General features: G+C 44.1%; 1 long non-coding RNA gene across 3 annotated transcripts in view; it reads right to left on the minus strand.

Moving 5' to 3' along the window:
* LOC142740633 (uncharacterized) overlaps positions 1 to 7,901 on the minus strand; it is a 142,906-nt gene extending 135,005 nt beyond the window's left edge. The window contains exons 1-2 of one of the 3 annotated variants that reach the window (XR_012880824.1): positions 7,617 to 7,901; positions 6,425 to 6,571 (exon numbers count right to left, since the gene is read on the minus strand). This is a non-coding gene — a long non-coding RNA (uncharacterized LOC142740633). The remainder of the gene's footprint in view (positions 1 to 6,424; positions 6,572 to 7,616) is intronic. The other 2 variants (XR_012880825.1, XR_012880823.1) reach the window with 2 other exon arrangements.
* Positions 7,902 to 8,369: the final 468 nt, after the last annotated feature.

Here is an 8,369-nt window from a genome sequence, read left to right on the forward strand (position 1 = left end):
TAAATTTAAATGTGTTTGCTTGTAAAACAGATAGTAATACCACACAAAATAGTTACTAGTTAACATCCCCCATATGTCTTCTATGTTTGCATTGTTTTTTGAACGTCCTTTTATTTTTCTAGGACGTTACGAGGCTTAGAACTTTAGCAGCAATTTCTCATATTTTCAAGAAAATTAATAGGCCATTTTTTCAGGGACCAGTTCAGAAGTGGTTTTGAGTGCCTTCTATATTAGAAAGTCCCCATAAATCACCCCATTTTGAAAACTGCACCCCTCAAGGTATTCAAAACCACATTCAGAAAGTATTTTAACCCTTTAGGCGTTTCACAGGAATTAAGGCAAAGTAGAGGTGAAATTTACAAATTGCATTTTTTTTGCCGAAATTAATTTGTAATTAAAAAAAAAAACAAAAACTGTAACACAGAAGTTTTTACCAGAGAAACACAACTCAATATTTATTGCCCAGATTCTGCAGATTTTAGAAATATCCAACATGTGTCCTAATGGACAGAAGCACAGGTCTCAGAAGCAAAGGAGCACCCAGTGGATTTTGGGGCCTCCTTTTTTTAGGAATATATTTTAGGCACCATGTCAGGTTTGAGGAGGTCTTGTGGTACCTAAACAGTCGAAACCACCCCCAAAAGTGACCCCATTTTGGAAACTACACCCCTCAAGGCATTTTTCTAGGGGTATAGTTAGCATTTTGACCCCAGTTTTTTTGCAGAATTTAGTGGAGTCTGAAGATGAAAATCACCTATCTTTCTGTGGAAACATAGAATTTTTTCATTTTTACAAGGAATAAAGGAGAAAAATCACCCCAAAATTTGTAAAGCAATTTCTCCCGATTACGGCAATACCCCATATGTGGTTATAAACTGACGTTTGGACCCACAGCAAGGCTCAGGAGGGAAGGAGCGCCTTTTGGATTGTGGAGCGCAGATTTTGATGGATTGGTTTTCAGTGTCATGTCGGGTTTGCAATGCCCCGGAGGGACCAAAACAGTGGAAACCCCCCAAGAGTGACCCTATTTTGGAATCTACACCCCTCAAGGAATTTTTCTAGGGGTATAGTGAGCATTTTGACCCCACAGGATCTTTTTTAGAGCTAAGGTGACCAAAAAACAGCGATTTTGGCGCTTTAAATTCTTTATTTCTTACGGCGTTCACAATAAATTACGTTTTACTTTATTCTGCCGGTCGGTACGATTACACCGATACCATATGTTTAGTTTTTTTTAAAGTTTTGCAGCGTTTGCACAATAAAATTACGTTTCATTAAATAATTTATTTTCTGAGACACCCTATTCTGAGCCGTAACTTTATTTTTTCGTTAAAAAAGCTGTGGGAGGTCTTTTTTGCGGGACAGGTTGTAGTTTTTATTGGTACCTTTTTTGGGTAAATGCAACTTTTTGATCACTTTTTATTTTATATCTTGGGAGGGGTGGTGACCAAAAAAATAGCGATGCTCAGTTTTCCGTTTATTTTGTTTGCGGCGTTGACCGTGCGGAAAAATTTGCATTATAGTTTCATAGTTTGGGTCGTTACGAACACTGATACCAAATATGTGCACTTTCTTTTAACGTTTTCATTTTTTCCCTATAATAAATGACTTATTATAGGAAAACAAAACCTTTTATAAAACATTTTTATTAACTTTTTTTTTGCTTTTTACACTTTTTTTTTTACCTGCAGCTTTGATCGCTGCTAGAATACATTACACTATCTAGGTAATGTATTCCAACTGTCAGTGTGACGTCACAGTCACTCTGACAGTTAGTCTACGAGGACCAGCAGAGGCTGATCCTCATAGGCTTCCATACATGGCATTCCCTGAGGCCGTTGCCTGGCCCCCGGGTGCCATCACAAGCATCAGCAGCCCCCACAATTGCATGGGGGCTGCTGATGTGCTACAAACCCCCTACATGCGGAGATCGCAATCGAGCCCCGCATGTAACGGGTTAATTGCCGAAATCAGCGGCGATGAGCCGCTGATCGGCAACACTGGAGTGTCGGCTGTCGGGGACAGCTGATCTCCAAGTTCCCGATGCACATTGTCGCCGACAGTGTGCATCAGGAACGACAGTGACTTCCTGTCACTCTGACAGGAAGCCTATCAGGACCAGCCGAAAGTTGGTCCTGATGGGCTTCCGTCCATGGCAGACACGGAAGCCATTGTTTGGCTTCCGTTTGCCATACTAACTATCGGCAAACCCCACGATTTCGGACCGGGGTCTGTCGATAAGTTAGAAACCCCCAAAATTCAGTGATCGCAACCGATCGCCGAATTTAAGGGGTTAATTCGCCGAAATCAGTGGCAAAGGACCGCTGGTTGGCAAGAATGGAGTGTCAGCTGTCGGCGACAGCTGACCTCCCGGTTCCCGACAGTGTGCACCGGGAAAAACTCAGTAACTGTACGTCGTCGTGTGGGAAGTAACCTCCCGCGACGACGTACAGTTACTTACCCGTGCGGATAGGGGTTAACTGATAGCACACGGACCCATTCATTTATATGGCCCCATGTACACGACTGTGGTAGTCATAGATCCGTGTGGGGGCTGTGGGACAGAGCCAAAAAAGTCAAAGCAGGTCCTATTCCCGTCAGTGTTTGCAGCTCAGTCTCACCCTTTAAAGTGCATGGCAACACGAAAACTATTCAAGATGCCATCCGTGTGCGGTTCATGTTCTGCAGATCCGTTGTTCACGGACCACAATTTTTCTACAGCAGAAAATACAAAAAGATCTGAGGAGACTGATTGTATGTTCCCCTTGTGTGTTTCCATGGGTTTTCGCTGGGTACTCCCAAACCAGATGAGAATAGTGTGTGTGTGTGTGTGTGTGTGTGTGTGTGTGTGTGTGTGTGTGTGTGTGTGTGTGTGTGTGTGTGTGTGTGTGTGTGTGTGTGTGTGTTCCCCATGAGGCCCAGGGACTAATACAATCTGAGGGTCATCTATCAATACTGTCCAACAAAGTAAAGCATTGTGCAAAATAGTCTGGTCTGTGCAGCATATTCGTCGCCGCCACTCTATGAAACGGTTTGTCCTTCATTAGGCGTAAACCACCAACATTTCACTGATAAATACATTGTCTCTCATCAATCTACCTAGCGACACCTAAAAACACAAGACCATGCTGCCAATAGGCGTTTTACAAAGTTACATGCGCCAATTGGACCACAATATGTCAGTCCACATAGTGGCGTCTAGACACGTAATGATAATCCGCTTCAAAGGGGCTTCACACACAGCCGTTATTTTGATTTGAAAACACCATGATAAAAAATGTTGACTGGAAGTCGGTGGGGAAATAGAGAAAACACTACAAACATTGCATTTTTTTAGGTGTCTCTTGTCTTGCTTTTTTGCTCAGTGGCGCTTTTTTTATTCTTTAAAGATCACAGCACACCTGACTATAGCCGCTTTTTTTTTAAAAAAACGACTTGATATTTTTCACTCGTAGACCTCCATAGGTTTTTTTTGCCTTTAAAGTGTGAATATGTGTTTTGTCTTACCATGTGTCGAAGGGGAATCTTTGCACCACATGATTAGCGATGGGAAAACACCTAAAAGAATAATTTAACCCCTTAGTGACCACTAATACGCCTTTTTACGTGATTCACTACTGGGCTTTAGGCTAGGCTGACACCTTTTCACGTCAGCCTAGTCTAAGTCCTGCACGGGTCTTCCGTGCAGGCTGGAGCCGGGGCTCTGCTGTCTGATGACAGCTGAGCTCCTGCTCCAACGCCCGCGATCGAAGTTTACTTCGATCGCGGCCGTTTAACCCGTTAAATGCCGCCGTCAATAGCGACCGCGGCATTTAACTTTGTTTACAGAGGGAGTGCGCTCCCTCTGTCACCCATCGGCGGCCCGCGAATGCAATCGCGGGTCTCCGATGGGGTGTCATGGCAGCCGGGGGACTGATAAAAGCCCCCAGGTCTGCCCTGGACATATGCCTGTTAGGACGCGCCGGAGGCACGTCCTAACAGATTGCCTGTCAGATTTACACTGACAGGCAATAATGCTCTGGTATACGAAGTATACCAAAGCATTATAGCAGCGATCGGAAGATCGCACAGTAAAGTCCCCTAGTGGGACTAATAAAATCAAAGTGAAATAAAGATTATTAATAAAAAGTACAGTAAAAAAATAAATAAAACCATTTTTTTCCATAAAAAGTGGTTTTATTTAGTAAAAGTGTAAAAAAAAAAAAGTACACATATGTGGTATCGCCGCGACCGTAATGACTCCATTAATAAAGTTAATATGTAATTTAAACCGCAAAGTGAACACCGTAAAAAAAACGCAAAAACCTATGGCGATTGCAATTTTTTTCCATTGCCCCCCAAAAAAGTCATAATAAAAATGAATCAATAAGTCCCATGTACCCCAAAACAGTACCATTCAAAACTACGTCTTGTCCCGCAGAAAACAAGCCCAAAAAATCACTACATTGATGGAAAAATAAAAAAATTACGGCTCTTGGAAAGAGACGATGCAAAAAAACAAATAATTTTAGTTCAAAAGTGTTTTTATTGTGCAAAAGTCGTAAAACATAAAAAAACCTCCACATATGTGGTATCGCCGTAATCGTACCGACCCATAGAATAAAGGTCACATGTTAATTACGTCGCACAGTGAACGGCGTCAATTTAAAAACGCATAGAACAATGGCGGAATTTCAGTTTTTTTTTTTTATAATCCCCCCCAAAAAATATAAAAATTATATGTACCCAAAAATGGTGCTATTAAAAAGCACAACTAATCCCGCAAAAAACAAGTCCTCATACAGCTATGTAGACGAAAAAATAAAAACGTTATAGCTCTTTGAATGAGACTATAGAAAAACGAATAAAATAGCTTGGTCATTAAGGCCTAAAATGGGCTGGTCACTAAGGGGTTAAAAACTGCAGGCAGTAAAGCACACTATTAGGCTGGATTCACACACAGCATTCTGCTATGTATGTGTGCAGCCAAATGTTACATTAAAGTCTATATTAAAATATAAAAACGCACTACAAAAAACTGCATTTTGTTTGTGGTCAGTGGCATTTTTCCAAACAGCATGCTCTAGGTGTGAGGTTTTTTGAGGCGTCTTTGCTATAAGGCCGGGTTCCCACGCATTGCATACGCTGCGTAAAAACTGCACAGCATATCCGACCTGGAACCCGCAGCACCTTCCGTTTGAAAAAAATAAAAATAAATTTGAAACATTGTGGTGTGGTTTTTTTTTAAATGGAATTTCCGCTGCAAAATAAAGCGCTGTAAAAAACAAAACTAAAACTGTTCCTCCTTACCCCCTCCCTCTTCTCTGCATGTAGTCCGGCCTCCTACGATAATGTTGCAGGCCATGTGACGCTGCGATTGGCTGTAGCTGTCACATGGGATGAAACATCATTCCCGGAGGCCAGACTGCAGGAAGAAGGAGGAGAGCATTTGGGGGGGAAAAAAAAGAAAAAAATTATACTTACCCAGGAGTTGCAATTTTTGCAGCATAATCGCTGTGATTCCGCCACAAAAGTCGCAACACTTGGCTCCACTTGGCTTTGTTGCGGGTTCTGCATCCCCACTGAATTCAATAGAGAAAACGCATAACCGAAAACGCAGCATAAACGGACATGCTGTGGATTTAAATCCCGCATGGCAGTCTTAACATTTACGCTCCTTTTTTCCCCTCAGCATGAGAGCTTAATCTTATCCACTTTGCTGCTACTGTAAATTCTGTGGAATTTCTGCACAGAATTCTGTTGCAGAAATTCCGTAGCGTTTACACTACGCGTGAACCCGGCCTAAGGCTTGGTTCACGGATTTTTGCAGGCGGAAAACCTGCCTCAAAATTCCGTTTGAAATTTTGAGGCAGATTTTGCTCTGCCTGCACGCCGATTTACGCCCCCGCAGCCATCGAGCGCTGCGGGCAAAAAAAAAACAACACTGAAATACGCTTTCTCTGCTTCCCATTGATGTCAATGGGAGGTCAGAGGCGTAAACGCCCGAAGATAGGGCATGTCCCTTTTTCCCGTGAGACGGTTTTTCCGCTCGCGGGAGAAAAAACACCTCCGCCTCCCATTGAAATGGGCCATTTTTTCGACGTTTCCGCATCACAAAACTCTGTGTGAACTCCCCCTAAGACTGCTCTATAGGACTATAAATAAGAATAAAAAAGCATGTTGCATGTTAATAACTCTGGCGTTTTTATTAGTGTCCCTTGATGCAGTATAAGTTGCCAGAAAAATTCTGTGTGTGAAGGCCTAAGAAAAAACAAAAAACTACACAGAATACCATTTTCCAAGAAAGCCACATGAAGCGTGTGAAGGAAGCCTTACGACCAAAAAAAAAAATTAATGCAAAAAAACAATTGTGGTCTTTGTATTGCTAAAACCATGGGATGTTGTGTCCAGTGACTGTTTGTAGCCGCGGTCCTTACAGACTTACCTCCAATCTTCCGTTTTTTTACGGATCTTATTTAAGCCGGTCACATAACAGGTGTGCAGCAAAAATAATATTTGCAACAATCAAGTCAATTTTCCTGGGATGAAGCCAGTCCGAGTATTTTAGCGCTCTTGCGGTCTGTCCCTTTAGCTTATAGGATCGCAGGAGTGAAGGAAAAAAATAAAAGAATAAATGGGCAATCTGCTTGCACCAGGGGTAAGTGAATACATTGTGAGGTGGTGTAAATGAGGTGCTATAATAATAAATAATGGATACACTGCAGAAATCTAAACACACATCTAGCATCAAGAAATGGACGCGCTGTGGCCAGTTTATGTGGCTTTAATTGTTATTGTCTCTCCAGGAAGCATTGTCCCTCAGGCTGTCACTTCTGGGTCCCAGATAAAGGGGGGGGGGGGGTGCTGAGATGAGGGAAGGCAGCGCTGCCTCTACTGTTGTCAAGGAGGCGATGACGTCACCCCCTGCTTAAATTAGCCCGTTGTCAGCCGCTGGCGACTTCTCCCTCTGGCAGAGCGAGCCGTCAATCAAGTGACGTCACAATACGCCTGTTGTAACTGTAAACAGAACGTTCTCTCCGTGTTCTGCCCCTTCCCTCCTCAGTCCCGGCTTCCCATTCACCTACCATTATCTCCCGGCTCTCCTTCCTTTCTATGCCGGGGCTCCATACCCGCTGACCAAACCGAATTCTACAGGAATTCAACAATAAAAGACAATTCATTGAGAAGCGCTGAGAAGGTGACGTAATGTCCCCAGTAGCAGCGCCTCCTCCAATGGTCTTGCGAGCTGGGGGAAGACAAGTGGATATTAACCCCTCAGCTACCAGCAGAGATGGGGACCCCATTACCTGACTGCACATCACAGACCGGGTGACTAGAATGGTCGTGAATCTTCTCCTGCATTGGTGGGTGATGCACTGAACACTTTAATAGACGGGTGCACTGTGTGTCACCTCCATAGCCCGGGACGCAGGCAATGTATAGCAGAGGTAAACAAGCCTGGCCATGCTATCACTCCATGTACACAACGGACTGCAGCTCACTTATCACTGGCAGTGCCTGGCATTCTATGTACACAGCCCCCCGGCGTAATAATAGAGAGTCCACTACATCATGTGTCCCGGACAATGTAGAGCCGGCAGATAGTCACAGACAAGAGGCAACAGAATGACACTTACTAGGGGAAGCCTTCAGCGCATGGGAAACCCAATGATAGCAAGCCGGCAGTCCAATGGTAACATCCAGTGCATTGCATCTTTCCCCGCTCTCCAGGTAGAAGCAGCGCGCTGAGGGAAGCCGCCGGCCGCCGCTCACTAGTCGTACAGCCCGGGCAAAGCTTCTAGGAAGTTGTCTTTGTTCCACTATTTATACATTGCGTCAACATTGCGAAGAGAAGGGGCGTGGCCACAACACAACACAGCGCTGACTGAGAGCCGCCGCCTCCCCCCGCCGAGGATCACACGAGTCACGTGTCCGGGGATAACCGGCCCCGCCCACTCCCCCGCCTGCCTGTCACTAGTGCCGTACAAGAGGTGGCGGGACGGGTGAGGCTGTTTCCTTATTCCCAGTCTCATGTCCTGCTTCCTCCATGTGGGACACAGTCGTATAAATGAGCGCTAAAGCAGCCGGGAAACTTATTAATAATGTTCTAAAAAATGTCATTCATGTGATATAATCTAGTTAAAAAATGTCGCATGGTTCATGGTAAATCCAGTATGTTATAAGCTATGTATTGTCCTATATGTGCTCTGCTTTTATAACGTTCTGGCTTTAGATATGATAAATATGTAGCGCAGCTAGATTAAAGCCACGCCCATCATACTGCGGTCACGCCCATCGTTCGTCTGTCACGCCCATCGTTCTGTCACGCCCCTTGTCAATTTGAAGGCGTTAGTTCGCAGCCTAGAAGAACGACTGTATGATAAATATGG

Source organism: Rhinoderma darwinii, chromosome 2, assembly GCF_050947455.1.
Source record: "Rhinoderma darwinii isolate aRhiDar2 chromosome 2, aRhiDar2.hap1, whole genome shotgun sequence".
Lineage (NCBI taxonomy): Eukaryota > Metazoa > Chordata > Amphibia > Anura > Rhinodermatidae > Rhinoderma > Rhinoderma darwinii.